The following is a 16133-nucleotide window of genomic DNA, read 5'->3' on the forward strand; positions in this document are numbered from 1 at the left end:
ACTCATTGTTGGGTTGCTGCCACTAAATTGGTAGTTTTAAGGAAATTTTGCAGTTTTTATACGACCGCAAAAAAATTTTTGTGGTCATATATTGGTATGACGTTGGCGTCGTCGTCGTTGTCGTCCGAAGACACATTAGTTTTTGCACTCTAACTTTAGTTTAAATGAATGGATCTCTATGAAATTTTACCATAAGGTTCAATACCACAAAAGGAAGGTGGGGATGGATTTTGGGGGTTATGGTACCAACAGTTAAGGAATTAGGGGCCAAAAAGGGGCCAAAAATAAGCATTTTTGTAACTTCCAGACATAAACTTGTGTGTTAGTGTATGGATCTCTCTGACATTGTACCACAAGGTTCCATATCACAAAGGGAATGCTGGGATTGATTTTTGGGGTAATTGCCTCCAAATTTTAGGAATTAGGGGCCAAAAAGGGGGCAAAAAACAAGCATTTTTCTAGTTTCATGACAATAACTTGTGTGTAAGTCTTTGGATCTTTCTGAAATTGTACCACAAGGTTCCATATCACAAAGGGAATGCTGGGATTGATTTTTGGGGGTAATTACCTCCAAATTTTAGGAATTAGGGGCCAAAAAGGGGCAAAAAACAAGCATTTTTATACGACCGCAAAAAAATTTTGTGGTCGTATATTGGTATGATGTTGGCGTCTTCGTCGTCTGGCGTCGTCGTCGTCGTCCGGCGTCGCCGGCGTCGTCGTCGTCCGGCGTCGTCGTCCGAAGACACATTGGTTTTCGCACTCTAACTTTAGTTTAAGTGAATGGATCTTTTTGAAATTTGACCATAAGGTTAAATACCACAAAAGGAAGGTTGGGATTGATTTTGGGGGTTATGGTACCAACAGTTAAGGAATTAGGGGCCAAAAAGGGGCCAAAAATAAGCATTTTCTAGTTTCCAGACAATAACTGTGGAACGGTGTATGGATCTCTCTGAAATTATACTACAAGTTTCCATACCACAAAGGGATGGTTAGGATTTGCTTTGGGGGGTTATGGCTCAAACCGTTTAGGAATTAGGGGCAAAAAAGGGGGAAAAACAAGGTTGTCCTGGTTAATGGACAAATACTTTAGTACAAAACATAATTTAAAGCAGTGTAAGGGAGATAAATCAAATACATCATTGAAATTATCTCCCTTACACTGCTTTTAAATTATGTATAAAGTAATGGTTAATGAACAATAAAGATAATTTAAAACAGTGTAAGGGAGGTAATCCAAATACAACGTTTTGGTTACTTCCCTTACACTGCTTTTAAATTATGTTTAAAGAAATACATATTTATAAAGGAAGACCAGTAAAAATATCTGCAAATGTTGCATCTTTTTTTTTTACAAAAAAATCCATATGAAAGATTTGACACTATATTTTTAATTCTATTATAAAATAGATTAAGTTAGCACTATGGTAAATTTAAATGGGTAATTATGGTTGCCAACTCCATTGGAAATTTGAATTGATATTATGACCATATCTTGAGGGAAAGAATTTTTTTGGGGAAAAAAGGGGGGGGGGGGATAAAAAGAAATTGTGGGGGGTCAATTTTTTCTCATTTCAGATTTCAGAAATTAAAAAGAATTATTCTTCAAATATTATTTTTTTTTCAAATTTCAAATATTGAAAAATTTCAAGAAGTAATCTTTAATTGCACAGTATGGCGCATTAGATTTGTAAAATCTTTGATCACATTTATTTATTTGTTATGCCGAATCTAACAGTGTATTTAGATTTTTTATTTTGGGTCCAGTTTTCAAATTGGTCTACATTAAGGTCCAAAGGGTCCAAAATTAAACTTTGTTTGATTTTAGCAAAAATTGAATATATGAGGTTCTTTGATATGCTGAATCTAAACATGTATTTAGATTTTTGATTTTTGGCCCAGTTTTCAAGTTGGTCCAAATTGGGGTCCAAAATTAAACTTTGTTTGATTTCAACAAAAATTGAATATATGGGGTTCTTTGATATGCTGAATCTAACCATGTATTTAGATTTTTTATTTGTGGACCCCGTTATCAAATTGGTTCATATTGAGGTCAAAAGGGTCCAAAATTAAACTTTGTTTGATTTCATCTAAAATTGAATTATTGGGGTTCTTTGATATTCCAAATCTAACCGTGTATTTAGATTTTTAATTTTGGGTCCTGTTTTTATACGACCGCAAAAAATTTTTGTGGTCGTATATTGGTATGACGTTGGCGTTGTCGTCGTCGTCGTCGTCGTCGTCGTCCGAATACATATTGGTTTTCGCACTCTAACTTTAGTTTAAGTGAATAGATCTTTTTGAAATTTGACCATAAGGTTAAATACCACAAAAGGAAGGTTGGGATTGATTTTGGGGGTTATGGTACCAACAGTTAAGGAATTAGGGGCCAAAAAGGGGCCAAAAATGAGCATTTTCTAGTTTCCAGACAATAACTGTGGAACGGTGTATGGATCTCTCTGAAATTATACTACAAGTTTCCATACCACAAAGGGATGGTTAGGATTTGCTTTGGGGGGTTATGGCTCAAACCGTTTAGGAATTAGGGACAAAAAAGGGGGAAAAACAAGGTTGTCCTGGTTAATGGACAAATACTTTAGTACAAAACATAATTTAAAGCAGTGTAAGGGAGATAAATCAAATACATCATTGAAATTATCTCCCTTACACTGCTTTTAAATTATGTATAAAGTAATGGTTAATGAACAATAAAGATAATCTAAAACAGTGTAAGGGAGGTAATCCAAATACAACGTTTTGGTTACTTCCCTTACACTGCTTTTAAATTATGTTTAAAGAAATGCATATTTATAAAGGAAGACCAGTAAAAATATCTGCAAATGTTTTCATCTTTTTTTTTTACAAAAAAATCCATATGAAAGATTTGACACTATATTTTTATTAATTCTATTATAAAATAGATTAAGTTAGCACTATGGTAAATTTAAATGGGTAATTATGGTTGCCATCTCCATTGGAAATTTGAATTGAGATTATGACCATATCTTGAGGGAAAGAATTTTTTTGGGGGAAAAAGGGGGGGGGGATAAAAAGAAATTGTGGGGGGCCAATTTTTCTCATTTCAGATTTCAGAAATTAAAAAGAATTATTCTTCAAATATTATTTTTTTTTCAAATTTCAAATATTGAAAAATTTCAAGAAGTAATCTTTAATTGCACAGTATGGCGCATTAGATTTGTAAAATCTTTGATCACATTTATTTATTTGTTATGCCGAATCTAACAGTGTATTTAGATTTTTAATTTTGGGTCCAGTTTTCAAATTGGTCTACATTAATGTCCAAAGGGTCCAAAATTAAACTTTGTTTGATTTTAGCAAAAATTGAATATATGAGGTTCTTTGATATGCTGAATCTAAACATGTATTTAGATTTTTGATTTTTGGCCCAGTTTTCAAGTTGGTCCAAATTGGGGTCCAAAATTAAACTTTGTTTGATTTCAACAAAAATTGAATATATGGGGTTCTTTGATATGCTGAATCTAACCATGTATTTAGATTTTTTATTTGTGGACCCCGTTATCTAATTGGTTCATATTGAGGTCAAAAGGGTCCAAAATTAAACTTTGTTTGATTTCATCTAAAATTGAATTATTGGGGTTCTTTGATATTCCAAATCTAACCGTGTATTGAGGTTTTTAATTTTGGGTCCTGTTTTTTAAATTGGTCTACATTGAGGTCCAAAGGGTCCAAAATTAAACTTAGTTTGATTTTGACAAAAATTTAATTCTTGGGGTTCTTTGATTTGCTGAATCTAAACTTGTGTTTAGATTTTTGATTATGGGCCCAGTTTTCAAGTTGGTCGAAGATAGGGTCCAGTATTTAAACTTTGTTTGATTTCAACAAAAATTGAATATATGGGGTTCTTTGATATGCTGAATCTAAACATGTATTTAGATTTTTGATTATGGGCCCAGTTTTCAAGTTGGTCCAAATTGGGGTCCAAAATTAAACTTTGTTTGATTTCAACAAAAATTGAATATATGAGGTTCTTTGATATGCTGAATCTAACCATGTATTTAGATTTTTTATTTGTAGGCCCCCCTATCAAATTGGTTCATATTGAGGTCAAAAGGGTCCAAAATTAAACTTTGTTTGATTTCATCGAAAATTGAATTATTGGGGTTCTTTGATATGCCAAATCTAACCGTGTTTTTAGATTTTTAATTTGGGTTCCGTTTTTTAAATTGGTCTTCATTGAGGTCCAAAGGATCCAAAATTAAACTTAAGTTTGATTTTAACAAAAATTGAATTCTTGGGGTTCTTTGATATGCTGAATCTAAACATGTGTTTAGATTTTTGATTATGGGCCCAGTTTTCAAGTTGGTCCAAGTTGTGGTCCAAAATTAAACTTTTTTTTATTTCAACAAAAATTGAATATATGGGGTTCTTTGATATGCTGAATCTAACCATGAATTTAGATTTTTTATTTGTGGGCCCCGCTATCAAATTGGTTCATATTGAGGTCAAAAGGGTCCAAAATTAAACTTTGTTTGATTTCATCAAAAATTGAAATATTGAGGTTCTTTGATATTCCAAATCTAACCGTGTATTTAGATTTTTAATTTTAAGTCCTGTTTTTTAAATTGGTCTACATTAAGGTCCAAAGGGTCCAAAATTAAACTTAGTTTGATTTTAGCAAAAATTGAATTCTTGGGGTTCTTTGATATGCTGAATCTAAACATGTGTTTAGATTTTTGATTATGGGCCCAGTTTTCAAGTTTGTCCAAGTTGGGGTCCAAAATTAAACTTTGTTTGATTTTAACAAAAATTGAATATATGGGGTTCTTTGATATGCTGAATCTAACCATGTATTTTGATTTTGGACATTGGACCATAATAGGTAAATTAAAAAAATTCAAGTTCTTAGACCACATTCTTTCTGTGTCAGAAACCTATGCTGTGTCAAATATTTAATAACAATCCAAATTCAGAGCTGTATCAAGCTCTAATGTTGTGTCCATACTTGCCCCAACTGTTCAGGGTTCGACCTCTGCAGTCGTATCAAGCTGCGCCCCAGCGAAGCATTTTATTTAAATTGGTCTACATTAAGGTCCAAAGGGTCCAAAATTAAACTTAGTTTGATTTTAACAAAAATTGAATTCTTGGGGTTCTTTGATATGCTTAATCTAAACATGTGTTTAGATTTTTTATTATAGGCCCAGTTTTCAAGTTGGTCCAAGATAGGGTCCAGTATTTAAACTTTGTTTGATTTCAACAAAAATTGAATATATGGGGTTCTTTGATATGCTGAATCTAAACATGTATTTAGATTATTGATTATGGGCCCAGTTTTCAAGTTGGTCCAAATTGGGGTCCAAAATTAAACTTTGTTTGATTTCAACAAAAATTGAATATATGAGGTTCTTTGATATGCTGAATCTAACCATGTATTTAGATTTTTTATTTGTGGGCCCCGCTATCAAATTGGTTCATATTGAGGTCAAAAGGGTCTAAAATTAAACTTTGTTTGATTTCATCAAAAATTGAATTATTGGGGTTCTTTGATATGCCAAATCTAACTGTGTTTTTAGATTTTTAATTTGGGTCCCATTTTTTAAAATTGGTCTACATTAAGGTCCAAAGGGTCCAAAATTAAACTTATTTTGATTTTAGCAAAAATTGAATTATTGGGGTTCTTTGATATGCTGAATCTAAACATCTGTTTAGATTTTTATACGACCGCAAAAATTGAAAATTTTTTGGTCGTATATTGGTATGACGTTGGCGTCGTCGTCGTCGTCGTCCGGCGTCGTCCGAAGACACATTGGTTTTCGCACTCTAACTTTAGTTTAAGTCAATGGATCTCCATGAAATTTTACCATAAGGTTCAATACCACGAAAGGAAGGTTGGGATTGATTTTGGGGGTTATGGTACCAACAGTTAAGGAATTAGGGGTCAAAAAGGGGCCAAAAATAAGCATTTTTGTAACTTCCAGACAATAACTTGTGTGTAAGTGTATGGATCTCTCTGACATTGTACCACAAGGTTCCATATCACAAAGGGAAGGCTGTAATTAATTTTGGGGGTAATTGCCTCAAAATTTTAGGAATTACGGGCCAAAAAAGGGGCAAAAAACAAGCATTTTTCTAGTTTCATGACAATAACTTGTGTGTAAGTGTATGGATCTTTATGAAATTGTACTACAAGGTTCCATATCACAAAGGGAAAGCTGGAATTGAGTTTGTGGGTAATTGCCCGAAACATTTAGGAATAGGGGGCCAAAAAGGGGCCAAAAATAAGCATTTTTCTAGTTTCCAGACAATAACTTGTGTTCAAGTGTATGGATCTCTCTGAAATTGTACTGCAAGGTACCATATCACAAAGGGAAGGCTGGGATTGAGTTTGGGGGTGATGAATCATAAGGGGGTTCAAAAAATTTGGGGGGGGGATTTTTTTTCTTTCTTTTTTTTTCTTTTTTTCCTTTTTTTTTTTCTTTTAAAATTTTCCATTTTAAGTTGGTTATTTCTGATTAATATTTAAAGCAAATAATAATGATATGGTAGGAGATACACACCAAACAGGATGTGTAAATTATTATATAATAAGTATTGTGCAATAGCAAGAAATTTTCAATTGCACAGTATTGCACAATTGCAAGAAATCTTCAATTGCACAGTATTGCGCAATAGCAAGAAATCTTCAATTGCACAGTATTGCGCAATAGCAAGAAATATCCAATAGCACAATATTGCGCAATAGCAAGAAATTGTCAATTGTACAGTATTGCACAATAGCAAGAAATATTCAATTGCACAGTATTGTGCAAAAGAAGATACTTTGTATAAATTGCTTATTTCTTGATCAATTTCAATGGGGTTTTATTCTTGAATTCTTGGGGTTCTTTAATATGCTGAATCTAACCAAGTATTAAGTTTTTGGATTTTGGGCCCCGTTTTTAAATTGGTCCACATTGAGGTCCAAAGGGTCCAAAATTTAACTTTGTTTGATTTCATCAAAAATTGAATTATTGGGGTTCTTTGATATTCCAAATCTAACCGTGTATTTAGATTCTTAATTTTTGGTTCCGTTTTCAAATTGGTCTACATTAAGGTCAAAAGGGTCCAAAATTAAACTTAGTTTGATTTTAACAAAAATTGAATTTTTAGGGTTCTTTGATATGCTGAATCTAAACATGTATTTAGATTTTTGATTATGGGCCCAGTTTTCAAGTTGGTCCAAATCGGGTTGCAAAATTAAACTTTGTTTGATTTCAACAAAAATTGAATATATGGGGTTCTTTGATATGCTGAATCTAACCATGTATTTAGATTTTTGATTTTTGGGCCCCATTATCAACTTTGTCCACATTGAGGTCAAAAGGGTCCAAAATTAAACTTTGTTTGATTTCATCAAAAATTGAATTCTTGGGGTTCTTTGATATGCTGAATCTAACCATGTATTTAGATTTTTTATTTGTGGACCCGCTATCAAATTGGTTCATATTGAGGTCAAAAGGGTCCAAAATTAAACTTTGTTTGATTTCATCAAAAATTGAATTATTGGGGTTCTTTGATATGCCAAATCTAAGCGTGTATTTAGATTTTTAATTTTGGGTCCCGTTTTTAAATTGGTCTACATTAAGGTCCAAAGGGTCCAAAATTAAACTTAGTTTGATTTTAACAAAAATTGAATTCTTGGGGTTCTTTGATATGCTGAATCTAAACATGTGTTTAGATTTTTGATTATGGGCCCAGTTTTCAAGTTGGTCCAAGTTGGGGTCCAAAATTAAACTTTGTTTGATTTCAACAAAAATTGAATATATGGGGTTCTTGATATGCTGAATCTAAACATGTATTTAGATTTTAGATTTTTGACCCAGTTTTCAAGTTGGTCCAAATTGGGGTCCAAAATTAAACTTTGTTTGATTTCAACAAAAATTGAATATATGGGGTTCTTTGATATGCTGAATCTTACCATGTATTTAGATTTTTTATTTGTGGGCCCGCTATCAAATTGGTTCATATTGAGGTCAAAAGGGTCCAAAATTAAACTTTGTTTGATTTCATCAAAAATTTAATTATTGGGGTTCTTTGATATGCCAAATCTAACTGTGTATTTAGATTTTTAATTTTGGGTCCCGTTTTTTAAATTGGTCTACCTTAAGGTCCAAAGGGTCCAAAATTAAACTTAGTTTGATTTTAACAAAAATTGAATTTTTGGGGTTCTTTGATATGCTGAATCTAAACATGTGTTTAGATTTTTGATTATGGGACCAGTTTTCAAGTTGGTCCAAGTTGGGGTCCAAAATTAAACTTTGTTTGATTTCAACAAAAATTGAATATATGGGGTTCTTTGATATGCTGAATCTAAACATGTATTTAGATTTTAGATTTTTGGCCCAGTTTTCAAGTTGGTCCAAATTGGGGTCCAAAATTAAACTTTGTTTGATTTCAACAAAAATTGAATATATGGGGTTCTTTGATATGCTGAATCTAACCATGTATTTAGATTTTTGATTTTTGGGCCCCATTATCAACTTTGTCCACATTGAGGTCAAAAGGGTCCAAAATTAAACTGTGTTTGATTTCATCAAAAATTGAATTCTTGGGGTTCTTTGATATGCTGAATCTAACCATGTATTTAGATTTTTTATTTGTGGACCCGCTATCAAATTGGTTCATATTGAGGTCAAAAGGGTCCAAAATTAAACTTTGTTTGATTTCATCAAAAATTGAATTATTGGGGTTCTTTGATATGCCAAATCTAAGCGTGTATTTAGATTTTTAATTTTGGGTCCCGTTTTTAAATTGGTCTACATTAAGGTCCAAAGGGTCCAAAATTAAACTTAGTTTGATTTTAACAAAAATTGAATTCTTGGGGTTCTTTGATATGCTGAATCTAAACATGTGTTTAGATTTTTGATTATGGGCCCAGTTTTCAAGTTGGTCCAAGTTGGGGTCCAAAATTAAACTTTGTTTGATTTCAACAAAAATTGAATATATGGGGTTCTTTGATATGCTGAATCTAAACATGTATTTAGATTTTAGATTTTTGACCCAGTTTTCAAGTTGGTCCAAATTGGGGTCCAAAATTAAACTTTGTTTGATTTCAACAAAAATTGAATATATGGGGTTCTTTGATATGCTGAATCTTACCATGTATTTAGATTTTTTATTTGTGGGCCCGCTATCAAATTGGTTCATATTGAGGTCAAAAGGGTCCAAAATTAAACTTTGTTTGATTTCATCAAAAATTTAATTATTGGGGTTCTTTGATATGCCAAATCTAACTGTGTATTTAGATTTTTAATTTTGGGTCCCGTTTTTTAAATTGGTCTACCTTAAGGTCCAAAGGGTCCAAAATTAAACTTAGTTTGATTTTAACAAAAATTGAATTTTTGGGGTTCTTTGATATGCTGAATCTAAACATGTGTTTAGATTTTTGATTATGGGACCAGTTTTCAAGTTGGTCCAAGTTGGGGTCCAAAATTAAACTTTGTTTGATTTCAACAAAAATTGAATATATGGGGTTCTTTGATATGCTGAATCTAAACATGTATTTAGATTTTAGATTTTTGGCCCAGTTTTCAAGTTGGTCCAAATTGGGGTCCAAAATTAAACTTTGTTTGATTTCAACAAAAATTAAATATATGGGGTTCTTTGATATGCTGAATCTTACCATGTATTTAGATTTTTTATTTTGTGGGCCCGCTATCAAATTGGTTCATATTGAGGTCAAAAGGGTCCAAAATTAAACTTTGTTTGATTTCATCAAAAATTGAATTATTGGGGTTCTTTGATATGCCAAATCTAACCGTGTTTTTAGATTTTTAATTTTGGGTCCCGTTTTTTAAATTGGTCTACATTAAGGTCCAAAGGGTCCAAAATTAAACTTAGTTTGATTTTAACAAAAATTGAATTCTTGGGGTACTTTGATATGCTGAATCTAAACATGTGTTTAGATTTTTGATTATGGGACCAGTTTTCAAGTTTGTCCAAGTTGGGGTCCAAAATTAAACTTTGTTTGATTTCAACAAAAATTGAATATATGGGGTTCTTTGATATGCTGAATCTAACCATGTATTTTGATTTTGGGCATTGGACCATAATAGGTAAATTAAAAAAATTGAAGTTCTTAGACCACATTCTTTCTGTGTCAGAAACCTATGCTGTGTCAAATATTTAATCACAATCCAAATTCAGAGCTGTATCAAGCTTGAATGTTGTGTCCATACTTGCCCCAACTGTTCAGGGTTCGACCTCTGCGGTCGTATCAAGCTGCGCCCAGCGAAGCATTTTATTGATTATGGGCCCAGTTTTCAAGTTGGTCCAAGTTGGGGTCCAAAATTAAACTTTGTTTGATTTCAATAAAAATTGAAAATATGGGGTTCTTTGATATGCTGAATCTAACCATGTATTTTGATTTTGGACATTGGACCATAATAGGTAAATTAAAAAAATTCAAGTTCTTAGACCACATTCTTTCTGTGTCAGAAACCTATGCTGTGTCAAATATCTAATAACAATCCAAATTCAGAGCTGTATCAAGCTTGAATGTTGTGTCCATACTTGCCCCAACTGTTCAGGGTTCGACCTCTGCGGTCGTATCAAGCTGCGCCCCAGCGAAGCATTTTATTTAAATTGGTCTACAGTAAGGTCCAAAGGGTCCAAAATTAAACTTAGTTTGATTTTAACAAAAATTGAATTCTTGGGGTTCTTTGATATGCTTAATCTAAACATGTGTTTAGATTTTTGATTATAGGCCCAGTTTTCAAGTTGGTCCAAGATAGGGTCCAGTATTTAAACTTTGTTTGATTTCAGCAAAAATTGAATATATGGGGTTCTTTGATATGCTGAATCTAAACATGTATTTAGATTATTGATTATGGGCCCAGTTTTCAAGTTGGTCCAAATTGGGGTCCAAAATTAAACTTTGTTTGATTTCAACAAAAATTGAATATATGAGGTTCTTTGATATGCTGAATCTAACCATGTATTTAGATTTTTTATTTGTGGGCCCCGCTATCAAATTGGTTCATATTGAGGTCAAAAGGGTCTAAAATTAAACTTTGTTTGATTTCATCAAAAATTGAATTATTGGGGTTCTTTGATATGCCAAATCTAACTGTGTTTTTAGATTTTTAATTTGGGTCCCATTTTTTAAAATTGGTCTACATTAAGGTCCAAAGGGTCCAAAATTAAACTTATTTTGATTTTAGCAAAAATTGAATTATTGGGGTTCTTTGATATGCTGAATCTAAACATCTGTTTAGATTTTTATACGACCGCAAAAATTGAAAATTTTTTGGTCGTATATTGGTATGACGTTGGTGTCGTCGTCGTCGTCGTCGTCGTCGTCCGGCGTCGTCCGAAGACACATTGGTTTTCGCACTCTAACTTTAGTTTAAGTCAATGGATCTCCATGAAATTTTACCATAAGGTTTAATACCACGAAAGGAAGGTTGGGATTGATTTTGGGGGTTATGGTACCAACAGTTAAGGAATTAGGGGCCAAAAATAAGCATTTTTGTAACTTCCAGACAATAACTTGTGTGTAAGTGTATGGATCTCTCTGACATTGTACCACAAGGTTCCATATCACAAAGGGAAGGCTGTAATTGATTTTGGGGGTAATTGCCTCAAAATTTTAGGAATTACGGGCCAAAAAAGGGGCAAAAAACAAGCATTTTTCTAGTTTCATGACAATAACTTGTGTGTAAGTGTATGGATCTTTATGAAATTGTACTACAAGGTTCCATATCACAAAGGGAAAGCTGGAATTGAGTTTGTGGGTAATTGCCCGAAACATTTAGGAATAGGGGGCCAAAAAGGGGCCAAAAATAAGCATTTTTCTAGTTTCCAGACAATAACTTGTGTTCAAGTGTATGGATCTCTCTGAAATTGTACTGCAAGGTACCATATCACAAAGGGAAGGCTGGGATTGAGTTTGGGGGTGATGAATCATAAGGGGGTTCAAAAATTTGGGGGGGGGGGGGGGGTTTTTTCTTTTTTTTTCTTTTTTTCCTTTTTTTTTTTCTTTTAAAATTTTCCATTTTAAGTTGGTTATTTCTGATTAATATTTAAAGCAAATAATAATGATATGGTAGGAGATACACACCAAACAGGATGTGTAAATTATTATATAATAAGTATTGTGCAATAGCAAGAAATTTTCAATTGCACAGTATTGCACAATTGCAAGAAATCTTCAATTGCACAGTATTGCGCAATAGCAAGAAATCTTCAATTGCACAGTATTGCGCAATAGCAAGAAATATCCAATAGCACAATATTGCGCAATAGCAAGAAATTGTCAATTGTACAGTATTGCACAATAGCAAGAAATATTCAATTGCACAGTATTGTGCAAAAGAAGATACTTTGTATAAATTGCTTATTTCTTGATCAATTTCAATGGGGTTTTATTCTTGAATTCTTGGGGTTCTTTAATATGCTGAATCTAACCAAGTATTAAGTTTTTGGATTTTGGGCCCCGTTTTTAAATTGGTCCACATTGAGGTCCAAAGGGTCCAAAATTTAACTTTGTTTGATTTCATCAAAAATTGAATTATTGGGGTTCTTTGATATTCCAAATCTAACCGTGTATTTAGATTCTTAATTTTTGGTTCCGTTTTCAAATTGGTCTACATTAAGGTCAAAAGGGTCCAAAATTAAACTTAGTTTGATTTTAACAAAAATTGAATTTTTAGGGTTCTTTGATATGCTGAATCTAAACATGTATTTAGATTTTTGATTATGGGCCCAGTTTTCAAGTTGGTCCAAATCGGGGTGCAAAATTAAACTTTGTTTGATTTCAACAAAAATTGAATATATGGGGTTCTTTGATATGCTGAATCTAACCATGTATTTAGATTTTTGATTTTTGGGCCCCATTATCAACTTTGTCCACATTGAGGTCAAAAGGGTCCAAAATTAAACTTTGTTTGATTTCATCAAAAATTGAATTCTTGGGGTTCTTTGATATGCTGAATCTAACCATGTATTTAGATTTTTTATTTGTGGACCCGCTATCAAATTGGTTCATATTGAGGTCAAAAGGGTCCAAAATTAAACTTTGTTTGATTTCATCAAAAATTGAATTATTGGGGTTCTTTGATATGCCAAATCTAAGCGTGTATTTAGATTTTTAATTTTGGGTCCCGTTTTTAAATTGGTCTACATTAAGGTCCAAAGGGTCCAAAATTAAACTTAGTTTGATTTTAACAAAAATTGAATTCTTGGGGTTCTTTGATATGCTGAATCTAAACATGTGTTTAGATTTTTGATTATGGGCCCAGTTTTCAAGTTGGTCCAAGTTGGGGTCCAAAATTAAACTTTGTTTGATTTCAACAAAAATTGAATATATGGGGTTCTTTGATATGCTGAATCTAAACATGTATTTAGATTTTAGATTTTTGGCCCAGTTTTCAAGTTGGTCCAAATTGGGGTCCAAAATTAAACTTTGTTTGATTTCAACAAAAATTGAATATATGGGGTTCTTTGATATGCTGAATCTTACCATGTATTTAGATTTTTTATTTGTGGGCCCGCTATCAAATTGGTTCATATTGAGGTCAAAAGGGTCCAAAATTAAACTTTGTTTGATTTCATCAAAAATTTAATTATTGGGGTTCTTTGATATGCCAAATCTAACTGTGTATTTAGATTTTTAATTTTGGGTCCCGTTTTTTAAATTGGTCTACCTTAAGGTCCAAAGGGTCCAAAATTAAACTTAGTTTGATTTTAACAAAAATTGAATTTTTGGGGTTCTTTGATATGCTGAATCTAAACATGTGTTTAGATTTTTGATTATGGGACCAGTTTTCAAGTTGGTCCAAGTTGGGGTCCAAAATTAAACTTTGTTTGATTTCAACAAAAATTGAATATATGGGGTTCTTTGATATGCTGAATCTAAACATGTATTTAGATTTTAGATTTTTGGCCCAGTTTTCAAGTTGGTCCAAATTGGGGTCCAAAATTAAACTTTGTTTGATTTCAACAAAAATTAAATATATGGGGTTCTTTGATATGCTGAATCTTACCATGTATTTAGATTTTTTATTTTGTGGGCCCGCTATCAAATTGGTTCATATTGAGGTCAAAAGGGTCCAAAATTAAACTTTGTTTGATTTCATCAAAAATTGAATTATTGGGGTTCTTTGATATGCCAAATCTAACCGTGTTTTTAGATTTTTAATTTTGGGTCCCGTTTTTTAAATTGGTCTACATTAAGGTCCAAAGGGTCCAAAATTAAACTTAGTTTGATTTTAACAAAAATTGAATTCTTGGGGTACTTTGATATGCTGAATCTAAACATGTGTTTAGATTTTTGATTATGGGACCAGTTTTCAAGTTTGTCCAAGTTGGGGTCCAAAATTAAACTTTGTTTGATTTCAACAAAAATTGAATATATGGGGTTCTTTGATATGCTGAATCTAACCATGTATTTTGATTTTGGGCATTGGACCATAATAGGTAAATTAAAAAAATTGAAGTTCTTAGACCACATTCTTTCTGTGTCAGAAACCTATGCTGTGTCAAATATTTAATCACAATCCAAATTCAGAGCTGTATCAAGCTTGAATGTTGTGTCCATACTTGCCCCAACTGTTCAGGGTTCGACCTCTGCGGTCGTATCAAGCTGCGCCCAGCGAAGCATTTTATTGATTATGGGCCCAGTTTTCAAGTTGGTCCAAGTTGGGGTCCAAAATTAAACTTTGTTTGATTTCAACAAAAATTGAAAATATGGGGTTCTTTGATATGCTGAATCTAACCATGTATTTTGATTTTGGACATTGGACCATAATAGGTAAATTAAAAAAATTCAAGTTCTTAGACCACATTCTTTCTGTGTCAGAAACCTATGCTGTGTCAAATATCTAATAACAATCCAAATTCAGAGCTGTATCAAGCTTGAATGTTGTGTCCATACTTGCCCCAACTGTTCAGGGTTCGACCTCTGCGGTCGTATCAAGCTGCGCCCCAGCGAAGCATTTTATTCTAGTTTCATGACAATAACTTGTGTGTTAGTGTATGGATCTCTCTGACATTGTATCACAAGGTTCCATATCACAAAGGGAATGCTGGGATTGATTTTAGGGGTAATTGCCTTCAAATTTTAGGAATTAGGGGCCAAAAAGGGGCAAAAAACAAGCATTTTTCTAGTTTCATGACAATAACTTGTATGTAAGTGTATGGATCTTTATGAAATTGTACTACAAGGTTTTATATCACAAAGGGAAAGCTGGGATTGATTTTGGGGGTAATTGCCCAAAAAGTTTAGGAATAAAGGGCCAAAAAGGGGCAAAAAACAAGCATTTTTCTAGTTTCATGACAATAACTTGTGTGTAAGTGTATGGATCTCTCTGACATTGTACCACAAGGTTTCATATCACAATGGGAATGCTGGGGTTGATTTTGGGGGTAATTCCCTCAAAATTTTAGGAATTAGGGGCCATAAAAGGGCAAAAAAAACCAAGCATTTTTATAGTTTCAGGACAATAACTTGTGTGTAAGTGTATGGATCTTTATGAAATTGTACTGCAAGGTTCCATATCACAAAGGGAAAGCTGGGTTTGAGTTTGGGGGTATTTGCCCTAAATGTTTAGGAAATTGGGGCCAAAAAGGGGCCAAAAAACAAGCATTTTTCTCGTTTCCAGACAATAACTTGTGTTCAAGTGTATGGATCTCTCTGAAATTGTACTGCAAGGTACCATACCACAAAGAGAAGGCTGGGATTGAGTTTGGGGGTGATGAATATTAAGGGGGTTAAAAAAATTGGGGGGGGGGGGGGGGGGGCGGTTTCCTTTTTTTTCTTTAAAATTTTCCATTTTAAATTGGTTATTTCTGATTTATATATAAAAGCAAATAATAATGATATGGTTTGAATAGGTAAATTAAAATTTTTTAAGTACTTAGACCACCTTCATTCTGTGTCAGAAACCTATGCTGTGTCAAATATTTAATTACAATCCAAATTCAGTGCTGTATCAAGCTTGAATGTTGTGTCCATACTTACCCCAACTGTTCAGGGTTCGACCTCTGCGGTCGTATCAAGCTGCGCCCCAGCGGAGCATTTTATTTGTTATTATCTTGAATATAATTATAGATAGATATAAACTGTAAACAGCAATAATGTTCAGCAAAGTAAGATCTACAGAAAAGTTAAATGACCA

At 32.9% G+C, this 16133-nt stretch overlaps 1 long non-coding RNA gene across 1 annotated transcript; it reads left to right on the forward strand.

Annotated features, from left to right (window-relative positions):
* The first annotated feature begins 3056 nt into the window (after nt 1–3056).
* On the forward strand, nt 3057–15715 carry LOC127708298 (uncharacterized). The gene is made up of 3 exons (XR_007985236.1): nt 3057–4217; nt 13145–15180; nt 15506–15715. It is a non-coding gene; the product is annotated as an uncharacterized LOC127708298 (long non-coding RNA).
* Nucleotides 15716–16133: the final 418 nt, after the last annotated feature.

Source organism: Mytilus californianus, unplaced genomic scaffold (assembly GCF_021869535.1).
Source record: "Mytilus californianus isolate M0D057914Y unplaced genomic scaffold, xbMytCali1.0.p SCAF_7, whole genome shotgun sequence".
Taxonomy (NCBI): domain Eukaryota; kingdom Metazoa; phylum Mollusca; class Bivalvia; order Mytilida; family Mytilidae; genus Mytilus; species Mytilus californianus.